Source organism: Macaca thibetana, chromosome 5 (genome assembly GCF_024542745.1).
Source record: "Macaca thibetana thibetana isolate TM-01 chromosome 5, ASM2454274v1, whole genome shotgun sequence".
NCBI lineage: Eukaryota > Metazoa > Chordata > Mammalia > Primates > Cercopithecidae > Macaca > Macaca thibetana.
The window spans coordinates 89796032-89807406 of record NC_065582.1 but is presented as its reverse complement, the minus strand read 5'-3'; the positions used below and the strand labels follow the sequence as shown (position 1 = coordinate 89807406).

General features: G+C 38.8%; 1 pseudogene; it reads right to left on the bottom strand.

Moving 5' to 3' along the window:
- Positions 1 to 5022: 5022 nt before the first annotated feature.
- LOC126954414 (rRNA-processing protein FCF1 homolog) lies at positions 5023 to 10475 on the bottom strand (annotated as a pseudogene).
- Between the last annotated feature and the right edge of the window lie 900 nt (positions 10476 to 11375).

Genomic DNA, 11375 nt, shown 5'->3' with positions numbered 1-11375 from the left:
GTCATCTAGGCTGGAGTGCAGTGGTGCAATCATAGCTCATTGCAGCCTCAACTTCCCAGGTTCAACTGATCCTCCCACCTCAGCCTCCTGAGTAGCTGGAACTACATGTATGTGTCACTAAACCCAGCTAATTGTTGTATTTTTTGTAGAGGTGGGGTCTCACTATGTTGCCCAGACTGGTCTGGAGTCCCTGGGCTCAAGTGATCCACCCACCTTGGCCTCCCAAAGTGCTGGAATTACAGGCATGTGCCACCATTCCCAACCTATGTTAATTCTTTAAATGTTTGGTAGAATCTCCTTTTTGAGATGTCTTAAGTTATAAATTAAATTACCTTAATAATTGTAAGGTTATACAAATAATCTATTTCTTATTTGATGAGTTTTCGTAGTTTGCAATTTTGAGGAATTGGTCAACGTTACCTAAATTGTCAAATTTATCCATGTAGAGTTGTTAATAGTGTTATTCCCTTATTATCTTTTTGATGTCTGCAGTGTCTGCAGCCATATTCTTGTTTTATTCTTTTTTTTTTGAGATGAAGTTTCAATCTTGTTGCCCAGGCTGGAGTGCAGTGGTGTGATCTCTGCTCACTGCAACCTCCGCCTCTATTGGGGGACCTGGCCAGCAGCCCGCAACACACGGGGCTCTCTCTTTGTTCCCAGGTTGATTGGCAGGTCGAGAAATAATAGACACACACAAGATAGTGAAAGCTGGGTCCAGGGGGGGCACCACCTTCTGGTCCTGCGGTGCCAACAATGCGCTGGATATGCCAGCATTTATTATTAAGTTTAGTGAGGGCAGGGGTAGGTTAGTGAGGGATTTAGGGTCATTTGATTATGAGGTGAGATGGTCACATGGGGATGAAGTAATTCTTTAACATAACATCTGTATGCAGAAGTACCGTATACAAAGGTAAGAATTTACAATATAGTGTGTGCATCAGTAATTTCTAACAGAGCCTTAAAACAGAAACACAGTCTTTCCATAACCTATGATTAGCAAGATATTAATCAGCAGTAACAGTTGCAGCAAGAGCTGGATACAAACAATCCAGAGTAACAGGATGTGAAGTTAGACAACGGGTTAGACTAGAAATTCTCAGAAGGGAGTATGCCTTAACCCTAAAGAGGCCTGGAAGAGCCGTGGCAAGATGAAGGCATTTATAGCCCTATCTTATCCATATGGACAGGCACCCCCCATGCATCCGCTTATAGGCTCTCCACGAGGGTCGAATTCCATTCCCAGAGCTATGAACATCTGCTTTTCTGGGACAGGAATCTTGGTGATGTGAAACCTCCTTGACTGCATGTCCATTCATAGGCTCTCTGCAGGGGGAAGCATATCACGCGCTGTTGGCTCATTCTGGCAGTCCAACCTGGCATTGTCTTTACACAATCCTGCATGCAGTTTTGTATTTACAATAATCAGGGGCATTTCATCTTTTATTCGGTAGTAATAGTTTCAGGGGGTCTCCCTACACGCCTCCCAGGTTCAAGTGATTCTCCTGCCTCAGCCTCCTGAGTAGTTGGGATAACAGGCATCTGCTACCATGACCAGCTAATTTTTGTATTTTTTTAGTAGAGACGGGCTTTTGTCATGTTGACCAGGCTGGTCCTGAACTCTTGACTGCAGGTGATCCACCTGCCTTGGCCTCCCAAAGTGCTGGGATTACAGGCGTGAGCCTCCACACCAAGCCATTTAATTCTGAATATTAGTAATTTATGTCTTCTGTTTTTCTTAGTTTATTAATTTTATTGATCTTTTCAGTTGCTCTTGTTTCTTTGATTTTTCTCTTCTGTTTCATTAATTTCTGCTCTTATTTTTCTTATTTCCTTTCTTCTGTTTGTTTTGGTTTTGTTTGCTTTATTTCTTTTGTTTATTTATCTCTGGGAACTGAGAGAAAGTGTATATAACCTAGATATCTGAGAACTTAGAGGCCTTGCTAAACTGTGATTTGGACAATGAATAGGAGTTAATGAGACATGGAGTTTGATGAGAGTGGGGTATGGCATGGATGGATTCCAAAACAAAGAACTACAAGTGTGAAGGCTCAGAGACAAGAGAGCCTGAGATCATTCTTTGAGGGGCAGACTTTGAGGGAAGCATTGAAAGGACCTCAGTGTGATTGAGGCATTGAATTCAAGGGGTGAAATGACAAAATGTGAGAATAACATGGAAGGTTGATGTAGAGAAAGGAGTCGTAGGCTGGACACAGTGGCTTACGGCTGTAATCCCAGCAGTCTGGGAGGCCTAGGTGGGCGGATCACCTGAGGTCAGGAGTTTGAGACCAGCCTGGCCAACATGGTGAAACCCTGTCTCTACAAAAAATTATAAAATTATTATATAAAAATTAGCCAGATGTGGTGGTGCACCCCTATAATCCCAGCTATTTGGGAGGCTGAGGCATGAGAATCACTTGAACTTGGGAGGCAGAGGCTACAGTGAGCCGAGATCATGCCATTGCACTCCAGCCTGGGCGACAGAGTGAGACTCCATTTCAAAAAAAACAAAGGATTAGTTGAGAATCCAGGAGAATCTGCTTAACTGGTAACTAGCTGTGTAATTCCAGAAAGTCATTGTACTTCTTTGGGTCTCGATTTCCCTCTCCATAAATGAAAGAGGCAGTCAAGTGATGTCAGAGCTTACATCAGTTCATATCCTATAAATGCTAAGTTCAAGAGGTTCCTCTAACAAATGGCTTCTGTTTGTGGGGTTGGAGGGGGTTAATACCGTTCTTGCCTAAGAGTCTTTGTGTAAGCTCTGGAGGCTTGGTCTGCATTTTTTTTTTTTTTCTCTCAGGGAAGTTTATCCCAGATCCTCTTTAGCACATTTTATTCTGTTACACACATCATGCTAATGTTACAAAGGCAATATTAATGTTTTACCACTGGTGCCAAAATCAAATGTTCCTAAGTCATTAAAAAAAATTATCAAGTCAATTCCAATAAAGTATATTTAAAGAGAAGTAGTATTTCCTGATAGCTATTTCAGTAATGTAAGTTGCGTGAGGTCTTTGTGAATAAGTAAATGAAAAATGCCTTCTTCCAGGGTTAAGTTCTGGAATTAGGTTTCAAGGTAGGGATAATACTGCTTAAAATAAATTTCTAAGGCTCATTAGTAGTCACTAACTATTAGTCATAGTTAATGTGAGTGGCAGAAATGGCAGATCTTCTGTTCTTTTTATTGCTTCTCAACTTTGCAAAAGTGGCCATTCCATAAATAAAAGCATGCTTTCCATCAAATTATTATCAATGCCTATCTCATCTCCTCAGGTAATTAGATTTACTCTTTGCATTTTCCCCCAAAACTTTGGTGGCTTTGGTCTTTAAGTATTTTTGAGAATTAACTAAAAAAAAACATGATAACTCTATGTGCTTTCTAACCTTTAGCTTAGGTTTTCTCACAGACACTGTTGTATGAAACATTGTGTTAGTCTGATGCTTTGAATATGAATACCTGCAATTTCACTAAATTCTCAGTGTGTTTATGATTTCCTGTAGAGGTGAAGCTTCTAATCCACTGTTAGCAATGGAAGGGTGTCTTTTGCTTTTCTAGGACTAGTGATGGATGGATTTCAATACTGCCTCGCTATTGGTGACTGATGGAATGCACCTCTTTGAATACTGCCTGGGTGTAGGAGTCAAATATTTAGCTAAAGATTTTTAAAGACAGCTAATTAAAGGTAAATTTTAAAGTTCTATAAATCTATTTGATTATATTGTTATAGAACCCACAACACTAGTCTCATTTGCTCTGATCTCAATTTACATAGAGACACAAGTGGCATCACCAAGCTGGAAAGTGGCTTTAAGGTCAAACAAACTAGATGCTTTGGAGCTCTACTGATTTCAGCCAATCCACTCAATCCACTAGTAATTTCAACTGAAACGATTGTTGATTTTTGTCAGTCAATACTAGATGAGATTTCATAGAAGTATCATATACTTAGGCTCAGGAAAAGCAAGGTCATAGGCTAGGGAAACCTAGTTCTCTTTAGATATAAAAGTTCTTGCACTCTAATTTATTTAGATTAAAAACATACTTTGGAATCAAGACCTTTACATTCACTACTCAAACACAGTGTGGTCCTTGCAAACTATATTTTTTGCTATTTTCTATATGCAAATTTTATTTTCTGTCCTGTGGATTCTTGTCCCAATTTCTATGATGCTTTTTACCTAGAAGTTTGTGTTATAGATCTACAAGCTCCCAAGTCCTAACTCAGTGGTGTTTTCTCAACTCTATCCAGTTAGTAATGAGGTCCCTATGCCCTGAATCTTGAGTCTTAGCCTTTCTGACCAGACTTCACATCCAGCGTTCTATTGTGAGTTATGCAGATATGTAGCACCGTAAACTCCAGGACTGATCCATCAACCACCTGAAGACAGTAATTATATTCAATTTTGTCTAGAATAGAATCTTGTTGGTAGGTGCTTAAGGAATGTATGCTGAATAGAAATACTTCTGAAATGTCAAATAGTAAATGCTTGATTGAAAATAAACCCTTAGAAGTAGCTTTTCCTTTCTTTTTCCCTAAAAAGATGCAACTAATTTTTATTATAAATTGACAGTCTATAATTGTATAAATTTATGGGTTACAAGGTGATGCCATAATTGTGGATACAGTGTAGAATAATTTAATCAAGTTAATTAACATATATATCACTTCAAGTATTTAACATTTTTGTAGGGAGATCATTTGAAATTTAACCGTCTTAGCAATTTTGAAATATCTAATCATCTATTACTAACTATATTCACCAGCTGTACCACAGACCTCAACAAAGGGGGTAAAACAGATCCTTCCTATCTGAGATTTTGTACTCCTTGATAATCATTTAAAATTTTTAAATGAGATAAAATATCAATTTCAAAACACGTCAAAAAGTGAGTGTATTTACCCATACACTCATAACAGAGAGCATGGGCAAATAGAATAATAATTCATGGTATTGCATGTTTAATGAACTGGTAGCAAGAAAAAGTTGGTGGAAGAAAGGCAGAGGAACTTTATCTTGTATGAATTAGAACTGAGGGGCTCCATAATCATCTGGCATCTGTTCAAAGTTGTAGCCATAATAAGAAGTGCACATGATTATGATCTCTAGGAATCTTATGCATTCATCTTTTAAGGTCCAGTCATTGCCACAATGTAGTCATGGCCACAATGTAACACTTGTACTGAATCAGTCATCTGCTAAGCAGTCATCTTCATAGGTTCCTTTGTGTGTGCATGGTCATTATTCAGATCTTGGATCCTTGGCAATCTGTAGAATCACTTGATACTTCTGCCCCAATTTCTCAATTTCAGCCATTACATGATCAGTTATACAAGGGATATACTTGGCGTAGAGACAGACCATCATTGACTGTGTCTACTAAGTCCAGTTTGGCTTTAATGGAAAAGTTGATAAAGTTGGTATCAACAAAATTACCAATGCGAGTAAATGGGCCCAGCTGTGTAATTTATTGGAAAAATAAGCAGAACGGGTGTTGGGGAACTTCTCTTTCCTTTAGCCTGCTGAGATCTTTCTTTTCTTTATTTTTAGGTTTTAACCTATCCTTTTCTTCAAGCCTCTGATCTCTGACACTAAGTATTCACTTCACGGTCACACGCTTCCTTGTTTTCTTTTGCCTCTCTATGCTCACACCACTCTCTTGTTTCTTCCAGAATCCCACTGTAGCTTGTTAGTTTTGTAGGTAGCTAATTAAGATATAATTTTTCTTTGTCATATCTACTAGCACTCAAGATAATAACAAAGAAAATTTTATTATAATATACTTTGATAGCATGTTTTCTTTTTTTTGTTCTTTTTTATTTTCACATTTGATCTTCGTAGGAGTCTCTCAAAAGATATGGTATCACTATCTCCATTTTATAAATGAGGACAGCAACATGGACAAAAGACTGACGGCACCTCACAAATGACCCAAGGCTCTTTTTTTTTTTTTTTTTTTTTTTTTTTTTGCTATTCTCTAAACCATTTCCTACAACTGCTCAATTTTACACTTAATCTGAGCCCTCTCATTTTTCATAAAACTTCAGGTAAAAGTAACATGTAAAAGATCTCTCACGTAAATTCTTCTTACACACACACACACACACCACTCACACACAGTCATCAGTACCCACTTTGGAACAATTCAAATGCTTTATTGATTCTTTCAAAAGGAAACGTATGGATTATAAGTGGGTCTTTGTTTATTTATTTATTTATTTTTGTTATGTAGTCAGTTATCAGTTTAGGAATAAGGTCTCTGGTTTTGAACTCTGTAGAAAGAAAGGTCAACAATAACAGGACCTGAAAAATATCAAAACCAACCACAGAATCCAATGAACTACTCATTCATAAAGTTGGCAAAAGCATTCATGGCAAATGGTAAATCCTTCACCTTTTGATCCTTTTCCCAATCATCATCAGTGAGGCAATTTATTCTGTAGTAGAATCCAGTTGCTGCTCAGGAGTATTAAAATCACCCAGTGTCATAGATGAGCCCTGTATACGTGAGCCTAGTGGACTGTCAGAGCAGACCCAATACTGTCATGATCGTAGCCCATCAACCTGCAGCTCTCTTCAGGGCACTAACAATTTCCTGTAACAGCATACTTTCCCCTGGTCTGATGTGAGTTCTCCCTTCTCCCTTCTCCTTCTAGATGTATCGGCTTCACAAACCTAACATTTCGACCTCAGAAATGACTCTCTTTAGTTCTATAGCAGTGTTGTGGACAGTGGTGGGGTAGAGTAGTTTTAGTAGGTGCTGGCAACACCCTGCCAAGATCCCATTTATTATTCGATCACCAGGATTAAGGAGGGATTGCTTTATTTGTTTTTGTAACTTTGAGGAAGCTGAGGATTGGAGAGGTTAAATATTTTTCATTGATGTATTAATCATGTTTATTTTCTATATATTATGATGCTTTGATATTTTGGGACCTTGGGGACCTGGGAAGAGATTGCTCCTCCCAAGGTTAGTGAATTTCTAGAGTTACTAATCAGATTGCTGAGAGCATACATTTGTCATGTGAACCAGCCAATCTGGAGTCCATATACCCCCTTCTACCTGTCTTTTTTTTTTAAAAATCAGGTTCCAATTGTTAGGGACATTATCTTCCTTCCCTAACTCACCATAGTGCCAGTTACTAGAAAGCAAGGGACCACCCCACATATTCCAGGACAAATAAAAATTATTCAAATTATCTAATCCTAACTTATTTAGCTTGCCTGCTCTGTCTTGATTTTTTTTCCTGGGAAAGCCACAATAAAGACTCTGACCCATGCTTTCTACTACACCCCTTTTGCCTCTTGACTGGCCCCAGTGCTTTGCTGTGTGGCTCTGCATGGTGTGACATGCACCCTCCTCTTGGGAACCATAAGCCATAAGCTCTTCTTTCAAGGTAGCTGTCTGTGTGTCTGTTATCTTACCACATCTGATTAAAACAAATCCTGGGTATATTTTAAAATACTGATGGAGTTCTAGAAAGTGACAAGGCTGAACCTAGAACCCGAGTTTTTATATTCCTAACAGAGTTCTTCATAACTCATTTGTAAAGAATATTATGTTCTTCATAAATGCCACTTAAAATTTAATTTAAGGTTATTATATGATATTAAAATGAAGTTTAAAAAAGGTTAAACTCTTTTTAAAAAAGACAGCTGGTACTCTTGATCAAGCTCTGGTTACAAACATTTTATGTTGCTTACTAGAACTGTCTGTACTAAAATATCTATGTCTTATGTAACTGAGCAACTTAGAAATTTGTCAGCATAGAAATGAATGAAAGAAAAAGACTGTCACAAAGTTTTCCACCCAGAATGATTTTCCTCAGTATGTTTAGATACAGTGAGGAGGAAGGAGACATGCAGATACATGATGAGGAATGTTATAGTATAGGAATAAGTTCCTTTAATGAAGCCGAGGATGTTTAGTATGAAATGAAATATCAGGGTCAATTATGCTTAGTCATTCTCAACACCAACCTAATTACTTCTGAAAAGGTTAATTTTTTTTTTCTTTTGATATGGAGTCTCACTCACTCTGTCACCCAGGCTAGAGTGCAGTAGTGTGATCTTGGCTTACTGCAACCTCTGTCTTCTGAGTTCAAGCGATTCTTCTCCCTCAGCCTCTTGAGTAGCTGGAATTACAGGAGTGCACCACCATGCCTGGCTGATTTTTGTGTTTTTAATTTTTTATTTTTATTGTTATTTTTATTTATTATTATTATTTTTTTTTTTTTAGTAGAGATCAGGTTTCACCATGTTGGCCAGGCTGGTCTCGAACTCCTGACCTCAAGTGATCCTTGTGCCTCAGCCTCCCAAAGTGCTGGGATTACAGGCGTGAGCCACCACGCCCAGCCAAAAGGTTTAATTTTTAAACTGGGTTTTTATTCAAGTTGGAAAATTCAGACATTTAGGTTTTTTTTGTTGTTTGTTTGTTTTTTGACTCAGAGTCTCACTCTGTCACCCAAACTGTAGTGCAGTGGCACAATCTCGGTTCACTGCAACCTCCACCTCCTGGGTTCAAATGATTCTTTGCCTTGGCTTCCCAGTAGCTGGGATTACAGGCATGCACCACCATGGTTGGCTACTTTTTGTAACTTTAGTAGAAACGGGGTTTCAGCATGTTGGTCAGGCTGGTCTCGAACTCATGGTCTCAAACAATCTGCCCACCTCAGCCTACCAAAGTGCTGAGTTTACAAGCGTGAACCACCCCGCCTGGCAGCTACAGTTTCTGAAAGAAGAAATTTTCACAGTAGAAGACTGGTCAATGGCAAAGTTTTCTCTAATATTTAATGACTATATACAAATTCAATTTTAATTACAATCAACTCATATAAATCTACACCAATGAATAAATGAAACAGCACTAAGATATTTCAAAATAGGAAAAAGAAAAAAAAAATCCTCCAGTCATCTTTTGCAATATATGTGCTTTCCTCTTCATCTTTTGTCTAGACCAGTCAGCTACTGTTACCATTGTTACTGCTACAATTAAACAACTTATTTTGTGTCTATTATGTGTCAGCTTGTTTGCCAAGTGCTTTATCTGTTGTCTTATTAATTTAGTGTTGCTCTAAAGGAATATCTGAAGCCAGGTAATTTGTAAAGAAAAAGGTTCATTTGGCTCATGATTTTGATGGCTGGAAAGTTAAAGATGGGGCATCTGCTTCCAGTGAGAGTCTCAGGCTGCTTCCACTCATGGGAGAAGGTGAAAGGGAGCTGGTGTATACAGAGATCACATGGTGAGTGAGGAAGTTGAGAGAGAGAGAGAGAGAGAGAGAGGTGGGAGGTGCCAGTCTCTTTATAACAACCACTCTTGCAGGAACTAATAGAGTGAGAACTCACTCACCACTTAGGGAAGGCATTAGTCTATTCATAAAGGATCTTCTCCCATGACCAAAACATCTCCCATTAGGCCCCATTTCCAACAATGGGAATCAAATTTCAACATGAGGTTTGGAGAGGAAAAATATCCAAACCATTAGCACTTGCATTGTTTCATTTAGTTCTCACTTCATTATATAAGAAAGAAACTATTATTTACTCTGTTTTTCAGATGCTGGGCTGTGAATTAGAAAGTTTAAATAACCTGCTTAAGATCTCATGTCTATTAAGTAATATGACAGCAAAGCTCATATTTTTAAGCTCCATATCATAATTCCCTCAAATTAATTTATCTTATCTGAGCATTCTAGCTGAAGTCAGGGAACAAGATAATCTCACCTGCGTTGTCCAATAAGGTAGCCACTAGTCATACGTGGCTACTTAAGTTTAAATTAATTAAAATTAAATATAATTAAAAATCAGTTCTCCAGTCCTTCTAGCCACACTTTGAGTGTTCAATAGTCATATATGGTTAGTGGCCACTTATCGGGCAACACAGCCATATGACATTTTTATCATTGCAAACTGTCTCTTGGATAGTTCTTGTCTGGAAGCATACTGGGTGTGGGTGTGAGGTGTGGTAAGAGAGGAATTTAAAGGTGTCATTTGGGGAAGAGAGATTCAAATACACCACATTAGAGTTGTTTGTTTTGTTCTTAAACAGCAAATCAGGGTAATTATTAAGAAGAGAATTGGGAGCCAATACAGTGAAAATTTCTTCTTGTCTTATCCTGTGGTGGAAAATACCCTAGAGACATATAATGGCTCTCCATGAATTATGGTATGTCTGGGTGCCAATGGGTACCCAAAAATGTGACTCTTCCATATCTTATCAATAATGTCAAACTATTAATGTATTTTTGCTCCTATAGGTTACAAATACTTTAGGGAGGGTAAAGATGTGCTTCTTTTCTATTTGTGACATGTTATCTTCTATTTCTTCGTAGAGGAATATTTTTCCTACTTTCCCTCCCCTCCATTTTTTTGTCAAGGAGCATACAGGCTGTCTAGGTTTCTGGAACAGGCAAAAGAACAGTGAAAGACTCACCCGCTATAATGTCACCTTTCAGGGTTCTCTCATAGAAATTCAGCATTGTGTAAAAAAAAAGTTGTGAATTTGAGGGTGCTAATAATCATACATACTCTATAGTTCAAACAGCATGATTCCAAAGCTATGACTTAATTTCAGAAATAGACTGATTAGCCTCTCAATAGCCCCAAATCATACTTCTGATTAACAATCATAAAACATATTCAGAGTGATTATATGGGAGAAATAATTTAGAATACAACAGTATGTGGTACACTTGCTATGAAATCTTGGGCAAGCTCCTTTATATTTAAGTTTTTCACTCTTTAAAATGAGAATAGAGGAAAATGGCAGCTAGGAGACAGGACTACATTGCAGCTTTCACTCGGACAGACAGAGCAGTGGGCGGAGGCTTGCACTGTGAACTCTTGCTCCAGAACTACCTCAGGAATAAACTAGGAAAGACAACAGAATCCACAGGTCCTCTGGAGAAGGCAGATTGCTCCTGCAGGAACTGGGAGACAGCCCAAATACTGTGAGTGCCCAGACTGTGAAAGTGGGAAAAGGGCATCGTCCTTCCCCAAACACGCACCCTTACTGGGGAACCTGAAGGTCTAGATCACAGGAGAAGGATTTGACCTTATCTGGAGCTGAGTCAATTTAGAGAGCCAGGCAAAACACAGGGGAAGAGGAAGCAGCAGGAAAAGCCCTGTGGGCTCTCTGGGTCCCCAGGGAACCATTTCTGACTTGTCTCACAGGGGTCCTTAGGGAGGGCTGCCAGAGGCACTGGGAAAAGACCACAGAGAGAAGGAAACTTCCAGCTGAATTTTGTAACCATTCCAACCGAACACAAAGTCTCCTGGTCAGAACTCAGGGGAGGGCATGAATCCAGTGTGCAGACTCCACAGGCACGGAGATGAAAAAGTCCTGCTTGCTTTCATAGCTGGGAGGCTGGTAGCCCAGA